We start from the raw sequence: 17,563 nt of genomic DNA on the forward strand, positions 1-17,563 counted from the left end.
CAAGTTCTCGAGCGGAGTGGCATAGACCGGGCGGTCGATTCCCAGCATGTTGGCGATGACGGCGCCGCGTTGCTTGACAATGCCGGCCCGGCTTGGCCCGCCCGGGGCCGGCGTGCCGAAGGCGGCGCAGTCAGCTTCGCGCTGGTAGGCCTCAATGAGGCGTCTCACGGAAGCCAGCCTCCGGCCCTCTGCGAGGAGGGCGAGGCGGCGCGCCTCCAGTGCTTCGTCGTCGGCATCAGCCGGGAGGGGGGTGGACAAGTCATGGTCCGCCACGTGCGGGGCGTCGTGGGCGCTCTCGTCGGTCAGGCCGCCGTGGCCGACGACCATCACTTCGGTGGTGACAGTATTGCGGCCGTCGGTCCAAGGAAGCGGGGCGTTGTAGATCGCGACGTTGGTGGGGAAGGTGTCGAAGGAGGCCGTGTCGGAGTCGACAGGCATCGGGTCAGTGGAGCCAACCGACTCCAGATCCACAGTGGGCTCGCTAGAGACATGGAGCTGGCCGAGGAGGTTGGCGAGGCGGTCGGTGCCCGCATCGGAGGCGAGCTCGTCAGAGATGAGGGTTTCATCGAGGAGATTGGCGAGGCTGCTCGCCGCGCAGATGCTGGTGACGCCTTGCAGCGCGTCGTGGCAAGCGCCATCAGGCGTGCCGGGCTGGCTACGCTCGCTGGGGAGGAAGAGGGTTCCCGTCCAGAACAGGTCTCCGGACGACGGTGCACCTAGCCCCATGGTGGGCGCCAAATGTCGGGTGGTAGGTGCGACATATGCCAACGGGTGGCTTATCATTGTGGGAGCCAGTAAGACGTCGCCGGTGCCTGAAAATGGGATGAGGCGAAGACATGCACGCCGGCGAATCTTACCCAGCTTCGGGGCTCTCCGTGGAGATAACACCCCTACTGCTGCTCTGCGGGGTCTCCGCATGATCACTAGATGGACAAATAGCTACACAATGCTCCTTGAGCTGTTCGGTGGGAGGAGGAAGAAGGGCACGGCTAGCTTGCTTCTTCTCCTTGTGTGGTGTCTAAAACTAGCTGGGGGTCCAACCCTTTGCATGGGCGCCCCGGGGGGTTTATATAGGCCTACCCCCCGGGGGTACAATGATAATCCGACTGGGCGCGGGGCCCAGCCGTCTGTGACTGCGCTCGCCGGCTTCTACGCCGGCTGCTGGGGCCCGCCGACTGATGGGTCCCGCCGGCTGCCGGCCCCTTGGTCGACAGGCAGGCCCCACTGTCCAGGACCTGGTCGACGGCTGGTTACTGTTGCTCTATCTTGGTGACGTGGGCTTCGTCGAGGTAGGCGTGGCTACAGTGCCGCCGCCCGGCGGGCGATCGCTGTAGCCTCACCGCGTCTTGTCTCCTTAATGGGGCGTCTTCTTCGAGGGAGCCGGCAAGCCGGCTGCGGGGAGCCGGCTCTGTCTTGGGCCGACTGGGGGAGGCGTGGCCGCCTTCGGGTGTCTCTCTGCCCGAAGGGGCCCACCGCCCATGAGCCGCGCTGGCGGCCCGTCGTGGGTGACATCAGGGTCAACATGGCAACAGTGCCGCACCGGACGGGTCATGCCCACTCCGTACGGCGCACTGTGCCAGGCGTGCTCCGGGATTCGGGGGTGGCAGGCTTCACTGTAGCCACGCCCAGTCACATCGCCGCTAGGTGGATGCAAACTTTGAGGGTACGGTCTCAAAGGTTTATGGGAGCCGGCTTCTTGGAGTCGGCCTTCTCGCGGCCGGCTTCTCGAAGTCGGCCCTCCCATGGCTTTCTTCATGAGGGCTAAAGTCGGGCCGCCTTCCGAAAGCCGTCCTGGGTGACAGCCAGCAAGGGGAAGGCGGCCCCATGTCTTGGATTCTTGAGAGCCGGACGGGCTCGTAATTTTTTCAGAAGGGCCAGGGGAAGCCGGCTAGGCTACCCATGGCTATTTACTCCGACAAAGGCCGTGCGGCGGGACATGTTGGGTGCTTTCACGGCGAGACGGGACATCTCTCGTGCTTCCGCTTCTAGGCTCGCCTCTCCCTGGTGGCAATCTCTCGACCCAGAACTCACGCTGGCCATGGCAGACGCAAGGGAATGATGATGAATGACTTGTTTGTTTTTGTGGATGATGAGTTGAAGAGGAACGTGCAATCATCTTGGAGTAGTAGTATTTATAATCGAGTAGTAATACGCTCCTAAGTGGGAAACCGTTTAGATTTTGATCGGTGTGAACAGGTTTGCAATTTGAAATGTGACAGGATGCGCCCTTCCTATTCTTCTAAAAAAATTGTGACGGGATGCATGCTCAAAATTTACTAGTGGTTATAAGTGCGGCACTATTCCCGGAAGACGTAACATGGGCACGTATGCCTTCTCGGCCGCGTATGTGGCGTTTGCACCATAGGGTACATCGCAATAGGCAATGTCAGCACATGTCTTGTTGCAACAACCATGCGCGTGATACGTCTCCAACGTATCTATAATTTTTTATTGTTCCATGCTATTATATTATCTGTTTTAGATGTTTAATGGGCTTTAATATGCACTTTTATATTATTTTTGGGACTAGCCTATTAACCGGAGGCCCAGTGCCAGTTTCTGTTTTTTGTCTATTTCAGTGTTTCCCAGAAAAGGAATATCAAACGGAATTCAAATGTAATGAAACCTTCGCGAGGATCTTTCTTGGAACAAACGCAATTCAGGAGACTTGGAGTGGAAGTCAGAGACACAACGAGGCGGCCACGAGGTAGGAGGGCGCGCCCAGGGGGGTAGGCGCGCCCCCACCCTCGTGGGCCCCTCGTAGCTCCACCGACATACTTCTTTCACCTATATATACTCTTATACCCTAAAAACATCCAGGGGAGCCATGAAACCACTTTTACACCGCCGTAACCTTCTGTACCCATGAGATCCCATTTGGAGCCTTTTTCGGCGATCTGCTAGAGGGGGATTCGATCAGGGAGGGCTTCTACATCAACACCATAGCCTCTCCGATGATGTGTGAGTAGTTTACCACGGACCTTCGGGTCCATAGTTATTAGCTAGATGGCTTCTTCTCTCTCTTTGGTTCTCAATACAAAGTTCTCCTCGATGTTTTTGGAGATCTATTCGATGTAATACTTTTGCGGTGTGTTTGCCGAGATCCGATGAATTGTGGATTTATGACCAAGTTTATCTATGAACAATATTTGGTTCTTCTCTGAATTCTTATATGCATGATTTGATATCTTTGCAAGTCTCTTCGAATTATCGGTTTAGTTTTTCCTACAAGATTGATCTTTCTTGCAATGGGAGAAGTGCTTAGCTTTGGGTTCAATCTTGTTGTGTCCTTTCCGAGTGACAGTAGGGCAGCAAGGCACGTATTGTATTGTTGCCATTGAGGATAAAAAGATGGAGTTTATATCATATTGCTTGATTTTATCCCTCTATATCATGTCATCTTGCCTAATGTGTTACTCTATTCTTATGAACTTAATACTCTATATGCATGCATGATAGCAGTCGATGTGTGGGGTAATAGTAGTAGATGCAGAATCGTTTTGGTCTACTTAACACGGACATGATGCTTATATTTCATAATCATTGCCTAGATATTATCATAACTACGCGCTCTTCTATCAATTGCTCGGCAGTAATTTGTTCACCCACCATAATACTTGCTATCATGAGAGAAGCCACTAGTAAAACCTATGGCCCCCGGGTCTCTTCCTTATTATATTGCATATCTTTTATTTATATCGCATCTCGTTTACTATTTTGCAATCTATACAACAAAAATACCAAAAATATTTATCTTATTATCTTTATCAGATCTCACTTTCGTAAGTGACCGTGAAGGGATTGACAACCCCTTTATCGCATTGGTTGCGAGGTTCTTAATTGTTTGTAGAGGTACTAGGTGACTTGTGTGGTATCTCCTACTGGATTGATACCTTGGTTCTCAAAAACTGAGGGAAATACTTACGCTACTTTGCTGCATCACTCTTTCCTCTTCAAGGGAAAAACCAACGCATGCTCAAGAGGTAGCAAGAAGGATTTCTGGCGCCGTTGCCACGGAGATCTACATCAAGTCAAGACATACTAAGTACCCATCATAAACTCTTCTCCTTCACATTACATTGTTTGCCATTAACCTCTCGTTTTCCTCTCCCCACTTCTAAAACGATTTTCGAAAACCTTCGCCTTTTTCTTCGCCCCTCTTCCGTTCGATCTTTTGTTTGCTTGTGTTACCATGTGCCTTCTTTTTGCTTGCATCTTTGCTTGCTAAAAGTTTATGGATCCTCATCCACTTGCTAATCTTTTTAAGACATCCAATTATGATGAACCAATTGCTAGTGAGTTGTGTGCACTAGATTATCTTTATGAGGTTTTGCTTGAAATCCGTGAATCTGAAAATTGTGATGAAGTACTTTATGAAGTGATTCATGGTAGATCTTTGAATGAAAAGCATGATTGCAATGATGTTATTATAAATTCTATTAATGTCAATTGTGCTAATAATATACAAAACCCTAAGCTTGGGGATGCTAGTTTTGCTATGTCCTCTACTTGTTGCAATGATCATGATTGGGTTGATTCTTCTTATGATCTTGAAAATTTATTTAAATCCCATGATGAATATGAGATTGATAATAATGTTTGCAATGATATTGAAAGTGGGTTTGGAACAGTGTCGACTTTAGATCCCACATATTTGGAGAATATTCAATCTTGTGAATTTTTTGATAAAAGTGGGTTCGGAGAGGTCATGACTTTATTCTATAATAATCCCACTATTTCGAAAGAGTGTCAACTTTGCATGCATGTGGATCATGAAGAGAAAATTTTATGTGATAGTTATATTGTTGAATTTCATTATGATCCTACATGTAATTATTATGAGAGAGGAAAATATGGTTGTAGAAATTTTCATGTTACAAAATTACCTCTCGTTATGTTGAGATTGTTATTGTTTCTTTCTTCTTCCTTGCATATTCTAGTTTTTGCTTGCCTTGATAATTTGTTTGCTTATAAGATGCCTATGCATAGGAAGTATGTTAGACTTAAGTGTGTTTGTCACATGTTTTATGATGCTCTCTTTATGCTTCAATTCTTGTCTTTCATGTGAGCATCATTGAAACCTCAATGCCTAGCTAGGGGCGTTAAACAATAGCGCTAGTTGGGAGGCAACCCAATTTTATTTTTGTTCCTTGCTTTTTGTTCTTGTTTAGTAATAAATAAATCATCTATCCTTTATTATGATTGTGTTTTTTATATTTTAATTAGTGTTTGTGCCAAGTAAAGCCTTTAGGATCTTCTTGGGTGATTGTTGTTTGATCTTGCTGATAAAAACAGAAAGTATGCGCTCACGAAAATAATTTTATTTTTTTGTCAGAGAGCGCTAAAATACCAATTCCGACTGCAGTAGATCAATATACAAATTACTTAGGTCTTCCTAATTTTTCAGAATTTTTGGAGTTATAGAAGTATTCGAAACCTCCAGATTGCTACAGACTGTTATGTTTTTGACAGATTCTGTTTTTCGTGTGTTGTTTGCTTATTTTGATGAATCTATGGCTAGTATCGGGGGGTATAAACCATAGAGAAGTTAGAATACAGTAGGTTTAACACCAATATAAATAAAGAATGAGTTCATTACATTACCTTAGAGTGGTGGTTTATTTTCTTATACTAACGGAGTTCATGAGATTTTCTGTTAAGTTTTGTGTTGTGAAGTTTTCAAGTTTTTGGGTAAAGATTTGATGGATTTTGGAACAAGGAGTGGCAAGAGCCTAAGCTTGGGGATTTCCAAGGCATCCCAAGGTAAAATTCAAGGACAACCAAAAGCCTAAGCTTGGGGATGCCCCGGAAGGCATCCCCTCTTTCGTCTTCATCTATCGGCAACTTTACTTGAGACTATATTTTTATTCACCACATGATATGTGTTTTGCTTGGAGCGTCTTGTATGCTTTGAGTCTTTGCTTTTTAGTTTACCACAATCATTCTTGTTGTACACTCCTTTTGGGAGAGACACACATAAATCAGAATTTATTAGAATACTCTATGTGCTTCACTTATATCTTTTGAGCTAAATAATTTTGCTCTAGTGCTTCACTTATATCTTTTTAGAGCACGGCGATAGTTTTATTTTATAGAAATTATTGATCTCTCATGCTTCACTTATATTATTTTGAGAGTCTTTTAGAATAGTATGGTAATTTGCTTTGGTTATGAAATTAGTCCTAATATGATAGGCATCCAAGATGGGTATAATAAAAACTTTCATATAAAGTGCATTGAATACTATGAGAAGTTTGATACTTGATGATTGTTTTGAGATATGAAGATGGTGATATTAGAGTCATGATAGTTGAGTATTTGTGAATTTTAGAAATACTTGTGTTGAGGTTTGCAAGTCCCGTAGCATGCACGTATGGTAACCGTTATGTAACAAATTTGAAGCATGAGGTGTTTCTTTGATTGTCCTTCTTATGAGTGGCGGTCGGGGACAAGCGATGATCTTTTCCTACCAATCTATCCCCCTAGGAGCATGTGCATAGTGCTTGGTTTTGATGACTTGTAGATTTTTGCAATAAGTATGTGAGTTCTTTATGACTAATGTTGAGTCCATGGATTATATGCACTCTCACCCTTCCATCATTACTAGCCTCTTCGGTACCGTGCATTGCCCTTTCTCACCTCGAGAGTTGGTGCAAACTTCGTCGGTGCATCCAAACCCCGTGATATGATACGCTCTATCACACATAAGCCTCCTTATATCTTCTTCAAAACAACCACCATACCTACCTATTATGGCATTTCCATAGCCATTCCGAGATATATTGCCATGCAACTTTCCACCGTTTAGCTTATTATGACACGCTTCATCATTGCCATATTGCCTTGCATGATCATGTAGTTGACATCGTATTTGTGGCAAAGCCACCGCTTTATACATGTCACTCTTGAATCATTGCACATCCCGGTACACCGCCGGAGGCATTCATATAGAGTCATATTTTGTTCTAGTATCAAGTTGTAATTTTTTAGTTGTAAATAAATAGAAGTGTGATTATCATCATTATTAGAGCATTGTCCCGTGTGAGGAAATAAAAAAAAGGAGAAAGGCTAAAAAAAGAGAAGGCCAAAAAAATGAGAAAAAGAGAGAAGGGACAATGTTACTATCCTTTTCCACACTTGTGCTTCAAAGTAGCACCATGATCTTCATGATAGAGAGTCTCTTATTTTGTCACTTTCATATACTAGTGGGAATTTTCATTATAGAACTTGGCTTGTTCCAACAATGGGCTTCCTCAAAATGCCCTAGGTCTGCGTGAGCAAGCAAGTTGGATGCACACCCACTTAATTTTTTTGTTTAGCTTTCATACATTTATAGCTCTAGTGCATCCGTTACATGGCAATCCCTACTCCTCGCATTGACATCAATTGATAGGAATCTCCATAGCCTGTTGATTAGCCGCGTCGATGTGAGACTTTCTCTTTTTTGTCTTCTCCACACAACCTCCATCATCATATTCTGTTCCACCTATAGTGCTATGTCCATGGCTCGCACTCATGTATTGCGTGAAAGTTGAAAAAGTTTGAGAATACTAAAATATGAAACAATTGATTGGCTTGTCATCGGGGTTGTGCATGATGGAAGCATTTTGTGTGACGAAAATGAAGCATGGCCAAACTATATGATTTTGTAGGGATGATATTTCTTTGGCTATGTTATTTTGAGAAGACATAATTGCTTGGTTAGTATGCTTGAAGTATTTATTATTTTTATGTCAATATTAAACTTTTGTCTTGAATCGTTCGGATCTGAATATTCATGCCACAATAAAAAAATTACATTGAAAATTATGTTAGGAAGCATTTCACATCAAAAATTATGTTTTTATCATTTATCTACTCGAGGACGAGCAGGAATTAAACTAGGGGATGCTGATACGTCTCCAACGTATCTATAATTTTTTATTGTTCCATGCTATTATATTATCTGTTTTGGATGTTTAATGGGCTTTAATATGCACTTTTATATTATTTTTGAGACTAACCTATTAACCGGAGGCCTAGTGCCATTTTCTGGCTTTTTGCATATTTCAGTGTTTCGCAGAAAAGGAATATCAAACGGAATCCAAACAAAACGAAATCTTCGCAAGGATCTTTCTTGGAACAAACGCAATCCAAGAGACTTGGAGTGGAAGTCAGAGACGCAACGAGGCAGCCACGAGGCAGGAGGACCCTCGTGGGCCCCTCATAGCTCCACCGACATACTTCTTTCGCCTATATATACTCTTATACCCTATAAACATCCAGGGGAGCCACGAAACCACTTTTCCACCGCCGTAACCTTCTGTACCTGTGAGATCTCATCTGAGGCCTTTTCCGGTGATCTGTCGGATGGGGATTCGATCATGGAGGGCTTCTACATCAACACCATAGCCTCTCCGATGATGTGTGAGTAGTTTACCACAGACCTTCGGTCCATAGTTATTAGCTAGATGGCTTCTTCTCTCTCTTTGGTTCTCAATACAAAGTTCTTCTCGGTGTTCTTGAAGATCTATTCGATGTAATATTTTTTGTGGTGTGTTTGTGGAGATCCGATGAATTGTGGATTTATGATAAAGTTTATCTATGAACAATATTTGGTTCTTCTCTGAATTTTTATATGCATGATTTGATATCTTTGCAAGTTTCTTCGAAATATCGGTTTAGTTTTTCCTACTAGATTGATCTTTCTTGCAATGGGAGAAGTGCTTAGCTTTGGGTTCAATCTTGCGGTGTCCTTTCCCAGTGATAGTAGGGGCAGCAAGGCACGTATTGTATTGTTGCCATCGAGGATAAAAAATGGGGTTTATATCATATTGCCTGAGTTTATCCCTCTACATCATGTCATCTTGCCTAATGTGTTACTCTGTTCTTATGAACTTAATACTCTAGATGCATGCTGGATAGCGGTCGATGTGTGGAGTAATAGTAGTAGATGCAGAATCGTTTCGGTCTACTTAACACGGGCGTGATGCCTATATTTCATAATCATTGCCTAGATATTCTCATAACTATGCGCTCTTCTATCAATTGCTTGGCAGTAATTTGTTCACCCACCGTAATACTTGCTATCATGAGAGAAGCCACTAGTGAAACCTATGGCCCCAGGGTCTCTTCCTTATTATATTACATCTGTTTTATTTATATCGCATCTTGTTTACTATTTCGCAATCTATACAACAAAAATACCAAAAATATTTATCTTATTATCTTTATCGGATCTCACTTTCGTAAGTGACCGCGAAGGGATTGACAACCCCTTTATCGCGTTGGTTGCGAGGTTTTTAATTGTTTGTGCAGGTACTAGGTGACTTGCGTGGTATCTCCTACTAGATTGATACCTTGGTTCTCAAAAATCGGGGGAAATACTTACGCTACTTTGCTGCATCACTCTTTCCTCTTCAAGGGAAAAACCAACACATGCTCAAGAGGTAGCAGCACGCTCGTTATTACCATCGCGCACGCTTCTTTTAATTAGAATGTGTGTGCCCGTCTAGCGCACACATATTAATCTATCTAACTGTTTCAGTTTGTTGTGGCTAATCGCAAACAGTTCATCCATGTGAAGTGTATGCCATCAATCGCAGACACTTTGATCTGGCTGACCCATTCCTGTTCTGTTGCCTAATCGCAAATAGTTAATCCTTCTGAAGCATATGTCCTCAATCACACACACTGACCGTTTCTTTTGTGTTGCCTAATCACAAATAGTTCATCTGAGTGAACCGTATGCTCTATATCACACACGCCTTCATCAGGCTGCCCGTTTCTTTTGTTTCGCCTCATTGGAAAACAGTTCATTGGACTGAACAGTATGCCCTGGATCGCACACACAACTTAAATTTGAACCGTGTTTGATGGCTTCGCCATCGCAAATGTTTTGCACCTTTTTTTGAGGTTGTTTTACACCACCGTTTGCGATTATTGCATCGCACACAGTTTCTTCGAAGGGTCTCTGATCATAGTGTCACGTTAGCAGCATCCTGTAGTAGTGCTTGTTGGTTTGAGTGATTTCCTCTCGTATTTCCCCCCGTGTTTCCCCTCGTGTTCTTCGTGTTCTTCGCGGGATCCGCTCCTTTCGTGAAATATCGGGCGTATAGGGTTCTACCCTACATCATCTTGGTATCATGAGCCACGTTGATCACGATTTCGGAGCTTTCCTCTTTGTTTTATAGCCTTGTTTTGCTTGATTTTGACCTAAATTCAAAAATCCCCACCAAATATAGCCCCTAATTTTTTTTGTGATTTGTTGGTTTGGATGATGTTTTGTTGATTTTGATCCATGGATTCGTTGTGTCTCAAGTGGATCTAGCCTTCCCCATCTTTTCCCCCATTTCCATCCATGAAATAGTCCTAATTTTGACCCTGAAAATCAAGTATCTGGAATTTAGGGTTCGTCTCGGAAGAAATTCCACGACCCTCGGAACTTCCGGACTCCCACAGAACTTCCGTCCTTACCCCGGAACTCCCGGACTAAACAGAAAGTTTACCCCAAAAACCCCCAGACTCCCCGCACTTTTTCCGCGACCACCGAAACTTCCGGCCACCCCCCTAAACTTTCGGAGCCCGGAACTTCCGGCCTAACCCGAAACATTACACAAAATTTCAGCATCAGCCTTCTTCATCGTTTTCATCGCAACTTTTCGCTCCGAACTCTGATTTGAGTGTTCTTTGGCTCGTTTTGAAGCTATCGACATGCCCGAGGTCCTCACCTTGGTTTCACCACCTTTTGACACCATCATTTTTTGTAACTTTGGCATCTTTGCCTAGGGCTTCCACCATATCATCCGCATAACCACCAACGACTTTCGCAACCTAACCAATTTTGATCCCCATTGCATTTGAGGTTGTTTGAGTAGTGATTTGTGTCTCCTAAGGTGTTTCGGCTACTTAGGGATGCTTTCTTCTTCATCAACCACCACCATAACTACCGCATAACCTTGCCCACCATACACTTTCACCACTCCAACTTAACCCAATTTTGTTTGTGTTATGTGTTGTGTCTCCTAAGGTGTTTCGGCTACTTAGGGACCGTGATTTCAACTCCGACACCATATATAGTCAACTACCATAACCTCCACTTTCGCATTGCTTACTCCAAAACCCATCATTGCATTTCCACAATCCCTTTGAGCTTTCGCGAAACCACCACCGCTTTCTGCTACCACCGTTTGACATTTGAGATTTTGAGTTCGCGGTTTTTTCGTTTCCTAAGGTGTTTCGGCTACTTAGGGACGAGTCTACATCATCTTGGTATCTACATCAAGAACACCGCCACTCATCATCGCCACGGACGGTAACCTCCATATCATCTTGGTATCATGGTATCCCTCCATTGTATATTCCCTTGCCACTGCATTGACAACTCCTAGCCCATTTTGTGTCACTTGCCTATCGAGACTAGCCATTGAGTATTGCCGGCAACGTTATTTGTGCACATTAGTGATCTATATCTTCCATTGCATACATACACACCATACCATCTTGGTATCGTCATATCATCTCTTGTGTCACAAGATTGTTCCCGTATATACACAATTACTATCTTGATTTGTGCATTGTGCAAAAATGGCCATACACATACAAAAAATATAAAAAAGAATAAGCTTTTAAGCAAAAGAGAAAGAGCAAAGAAGCTTGTAATCAAGTGCCATAGCATAATACCACATTGCACATAAGATTTTCATATCCGATCATCTTGAGAGAAACATCGGGAACCATACATACATAGCATACTTGGGATAGAAAGTTCATACATTTTGCATATTATAGGTTGTGCACAAGTTTCATATCCGCCTATTGAGCAATCGTGTCAGCGTCTCTTTAGAGTTGTGCAACATGAGCGTTTTTCATGGATTTCACATTTTGTGCTCATCCTTGGTGTAACACCCCGAGAATCATGCTACGGTGATCTCCCCTTTAATGATACCATGTCATCATGTTTTTCAGACTAAATCGCCACTTGATGAAAATCAAAACCCAATTCCATTTGAAATACAAGTCGAATATTTACTTCTTCTGTCATACAAACAAAAATGTTTGTGATGTTGCAAATAATCCCCAGATATTTATCATGTTGAAACCAACTTGGTTTGACTCAAATTCCTAGGAAATTAATAAGTGGTCCAAAGCTTTTAAATTGGCTTTTTCAAAATAAGCAAATATTTATAATTTTCCAAATGATGTGAAACAATGTGTGTGGTCTCAAAATATTGCAATACTAATTATGTGGCCATCTACACTTTTTATAAAACTGTTTTGCTAACAAATTAATATGCAAAACAGAGTTATAAAAAAATAGGAAGCAGAAAAGAGAGAGGTGCTACTGGGCATTTGGCCCAGCTAGCTACACAAAATACCCAGCCCACCCCCGCTTGTCCATCCGCCGGCGATGGCCGTGCGTGGCGGCCATCCGTCCCCTGCCCCTGCCTACAAAGCCCCCCCGGTCGCCTCCCCGAAACCCTAGCGCCCTCCTCCTCTCGCCCCCATCTCCCTCCCTCGCGCTCGGCCTCGTCGTCCTCCTCCGCCCCACCTAGCCGTCGCCGTCATCATCACGGCCACCGTCGTTTTCGTCGCTCGGCAGCACATCAAGGAGGTCCGGTGTGGCCTGCTTCGTCCGTCCTGAGCACCAAACCGAGTCGAGGCGGCCCATACGCTCTGCATCGTCGTCGTCTCCTCGCCACGACCGCCGTCTCTCGTCATCAAATTCGACGCATCCCGGCCACCCCGCGCTCGCTGACCTCAACCACAAACACCAGGGTGAGCATCCCCTTCGATTCCCCCATGTCTCCGCTTCGATTTGTACCCGTGCACGCCACCCTCCGTCATGGCCGAATCTCGGCGTCCGCGTATGCGCTCATGCTGCTGCTTTGCTGCTGCTACTGCCGCTATGTTGCTTGCTGATGCTACTGCCGCTATGATGCTGTTGCTGTTGTGTCGTTGCTCCTCTGCCCGCGCTAGCTGCTACTGCTCCTTCTACCGCCGCGCACCTGGCCGTCCGTGCCCGCCTACGCCTACACTGCCGCTCTACTGCCACTGCTTGCTGCTTGTACTGCTGCTGGCTGCCCCTTGTGCCGTCGCTGCTGTTTGCCGCTGCCGCCGCCGCCTGCTGCGTCGCTCCTGTTGCTGCCGATACTGTCTGTCGATGCCGCTGCTCGCTGCCGCCGCTGCTACGGCCGGGCATGGCCGAGCTGTGAGTGTAGTGTGTGTGTGTTCTGCATAGTGTGTGTCCGTGCAGCTGGACATGGCCGTGTGCGCCCGTGTGTGCTGTGAGCAGCGTGGTGTGGTGTGTGTGCAGCGTGGTGTGTGAGTGCGCCGTGCGTACTGTGGCCGGCTGGGCTAGGCAAGGCCCTTGCTTAGATTAGTACTACTAGGTGCGTGCGTTCTGCTAAGTTAGTCTAATACTAGCAGATGACATGTAAGCCCCTTTAAATAAGTTCGGTTTATTTATTTGTTTAGGTAAATAATCTATGACATGTGAGCCACAACTGCCCTTTGACTAGTCAAAATTGATTTAGTCAATTCGGTTTAAGCTAAATATAATAATTCCATAAATTCAAATAAACTTTGAAAAATCATATAAAATAATCCGTATTTTGAATGAAAAAGTAATATACATGAAAGTTGCTCAGAACAACGAGACGAATCCAAATACGTGGTCCGTTCGCCCGCCATATGTCCCAAGCATAGCGAACATGGAACATTTCCCCTCCGGTCATCTATTTGACGCAGGTCCGGAACCGGGAAAACTTTCCCGGATGTTATCCCCCTTCGCCGGTATCGTGTAGCACCGCGTTAGAACACGTCTAGCTATGTCTGTTTTCCTGTTATGCACTTGCTTGCTATGTATTTACTGGTTCTCCCCCTCTTCTCTTCGATTGACCCCGTGGGCGGCTGCCCATGCCGCTGTGATCGACTACGTCACCGACGACCTTCCTCCTTGCCAGAGCAACCACGCAAGCCCCCCCTTTGATCATCCCGATATCGTCCATTTCATTCTCTCATGATTGTATTAGATTTTACTACTGTAATTGATTGCTCCTATTCTGATGCATAGCCTGCATTTGTAACCTGCTTATTGTTACCTACCTGCTTATCCTAAACTGCTTAGTATAGGTTGGTTAGTGATACATCAGTGACCCCCATCATGTCCTTGTTGCCCCTGCTTCATCTTTGAAGACCCGATCAACGGGATCGAAGACCAGGCCCCGACACCGCACATCACTTTCCCCTTAGTTGCTCGACACTACTGGGTTACTATCGAGTGTCGAGGGTGAGACCTCTACATCACCTCTGATGTTAACTCCGTAGTGTAGCTATTCGGTCGTGGTCATCGAGGGTGATTCCGCCTTAACCACTTCCGATACGACTCTGTCGTGCAACCCCTCAAGTGTGAACCTCGGGGGTGATTCCTCTTACGTTCACCTTGATGATTACCTCGAATGGAATTCACCGAGGGTGACTCCTCGGGTTTTCCCTTTGATGTTTGGACACATGGATACTTGGACTTTACCACTGTTACTTGGAAAGGCGGGTCGACCCTGAGGGGTACCCGCGAGTGATGCGGAGACGGGTTGACCTGGAGGGTGCCCGCGAGATAATTACGAGGTGTGGCCGGGCATTCCTAGCCCTTGCCGCAAGTCCTCGAGACGGGGCAACGGGGTCACATCTTTCGTGAGTCTCTGCTTGTTATCGCGCGTTCCTAATCCACTACGATTTGAATATTTGATCCGAGGGGCCTCTGGCCTGATAGCACTAACCATCACGTGGGCATAGTATGGGCGTTCTATGTCGTATACATCAGCCGAAGCTTAATAGACGTCAGCGATTGAGTGGCGCGCGCCGGGTTGGACTGCGTAAGCACCTGCCTTGTTGAAGGAGGTAGCTAGGTCTGCTCACCGGCCGCCCACGCAACGTGCAGGAGTCTGTGGGGAGATGGCCCATGACCCCTGGGGGCATAGGTTTAGTCCGGCGTGCTGACCTCTCTATTAAGCCTAGGTCGGGTTGCGGCGTATTGTTTGGCCGAGGCCGGGCATGACCCAGGAAAGTGTGTCCGGCCGGAGTTAATCGAGCGTGGTGGGTAAGTTGGTGCACCCCTGCAGGGAAGAAAACATCTATCGATAGCCTGTCCTATGGTAACGGACACTTAGAGTTGTATCCCGATTGATACAACTATAACTGGATACTTGTGATGAGAATTGGATTATGATGAGAACTAGATAGTATGGCTTTGGGATTGCTTTCTGGCAGGGAGTCGAGAAAGGATCTCTGGCCGAGGTTGATAACACTTCTACTACTTTACTTTATGCTACTCTACTCCCTCCAGTTGCTGCAAGATGGTGGTTTCCAGAAGATGCTAGTCTTTGATAGGCTAGGCTTTCCCCTTCTTTTCTGGCATTCTGCAGTCCAGTCCACAGATACAACCCTTTCCATTGATATCGATGCATATGTAGTGTAGATCCTTGCTTGCGAGTACTTTGGATGAGTACTCACGGTTGCTTTGCTCCCCCTTTTCCCCCTTTCTTCTTCTTTCCGGTTGATGCAACCAGATGTCGGAGTCCAGGAGCCAGATTCCACCTTTGACGACTGCTACTACCCCGACGGTGCCTACTACTACGTGAAGACCGCCGACGACCAGGAGTAGTTAGGAGGCTCCCAGGCAGGATGCCTTGCCTTTTCGATCGATGTTGCTTTTGTGCTAGCCTTCTTAAGGCAAACTTGTCTAACTCATGTCTGTGCTTAGATATTGTTGCTTCCGCTGACTCTTGTGTTTTTGAGCTTATGTATTCGAGCCCTCGAGGCCCCTGGCTTGTAATATAAAGTTTTTATTATTTTAATTTATGTCTAGAGTTGTGTTGTGATATCTCCCCGTGAATCCTTGATCTTGATTGTACACATTTGCGTGTATAATTAGTGTACGATTGAATCGACGACGTCACACTTGGTTACACGATCCCATTTATCTATCCGTGTGTGCGTTTCCGTGTGCCATTCATTGCTATTGGTCTATTTGTTTCACTTGCGAATTTTTGAATCTCTTTCAACATTATTGACTCTTGCTAACATTTTGCATCAAATTTTTGTGTCACTATCCTCGCCAAGCTCCACTATAAGCCTTATTTGTGTAGGTGTGAGAAATCAACAAGATCGGTACCAATTGTGCTATTTCCTTGTTACATCATTGAGTGATCAATGATCCATTTTCAACATCGGTCAAAGGTACATTTGGTATAGTTCTTCTCTTTCTTCCACTCATATTTGCTCGAGTCTTGTGATGAATAGGCAAGGCATTTCATCTCCGGTCTTTCACAACAACGACGGCGCGAACAACTACATCATCAAAGCGTCCATCTTTGATCTACAACGACAAATGCAAGGTGCACAATCAAGATTGCGAGAGCACATTGACAACCTCGCCATCGACATGCGACACTCCGAGCTACGTACAAGAGACTACCTCGACAACAAGCTTTCCGCACAAAAGGAGGAGGAAGATGGAAGGATGGAGGAGATTCGAACCTTGTTGATCAACCATTCTTCCCCTTCATCATCCTCAAGGCGATGGCGAGAAAGTCGATCATCTTCAGAGCGCCCATGCGATGCAAGCTCAAATCGTCCACGTCCACGTCTCCATGGTAACCATCATCACATTCGTGATCCACATCGTCATGAAGGGAAAGTCACCTCCAAGCAACATGTGCATGATGACGATGAACGGCATCTACTACGAGCTCAAGTACGACAATGACACCATCAACATGAAGATGCTCGAGATGCGCCTACCTACAAGTCCCAACAAGCTCTACATCAAGCTACGACCAAACTTCATGAGTACAAGAGAAGACCACAAGACAAGCACCACCAAGAGGACGCTACGGCTACTACCACCACCACTTCGGCATCTTCGCCAAGTGCTATCAAGGCATCTTCGCCTTTGGACGTACGACATCTTCGCCTACTTCCCATGAGTTTGCCTACATTGACATCTTCAACAATAAGGCGACCACCTACAAGCGAGGGTGACACTTCCATCTTCGGAAGCCCCTCAAGAAAGATGGCCGAGCATGGGAATTTCTCTTCGGTCATGGAGACGAGCTACGAGGTGCCACATCATATGGGCCTCCAACAACAAGACGGCGACAAGACGGTTGAGCAAGGGCCATCCCCTTCGACCACGGCGGCGAGTATGAACCACTTCAACAACATGAAGACGATGCCCATATTGGACTCATACTCCGAGTCAAGCTACCCGAGCGCACATGAGACCTTCTCTTTGATCTCGGAGGAGAGTGATGTTTTGCCACATCCTACAACATTCATCTTTAGAGGCGTTATGGATGAGGAGGTTGAGCATGGGACTATCCCTTCAACCAAGGCGGCGATAGGAGTTGAGCATGGAGACATTTGCACCAACATCTCTCCGACACCCACATATGACAAGATGCCCCAATTCCCATGTGAGGAGAGCCACCCCACCATGAGTGATATGAGTGACTCCCCCATATGTGACATTGAGTGCATTTCCTATGAGAGGATGAATGTGACCACCACTAGCCCCACACTTGAG

General features: G+C 45.7%; 1 long non-coding RNA gene across 1 annotated transcript; it reads left to right on the forward strand.

Moving 5' to 3' along the window:
• The first annotated feature begins 12,374 nt into the window (after positions 1-12,374).
• LOC125543909 lies at positions 12,375-15,958 on the forward strand. Its single transcript, XR_007299031.1, has 2 exons — positions 12,375-12,756; positions 15,546-15,958. It is a non-coding gene; the product is annotated as an uncharacterized LOC125543909 (long non-coding RNA).
• Positions 15,959-17,563: the final 1,605 nt, after the last annotated feature.

This window comes from Triticum urartu, chromosome 3, assembly GCF_003073215.2.
Source record: "Triticum urartu cultivar G1812 chromosome 3, Tu2.1, whole genome shotgun sequence".
In the NCBI taxonomy this organism is placed as follows: domain Eukaryota; kingdom Viridiplantae; phylum Streptophyta; class Magnoliopsida; order Poales; family Poaceae; genus Triticum; species Triticum urartu.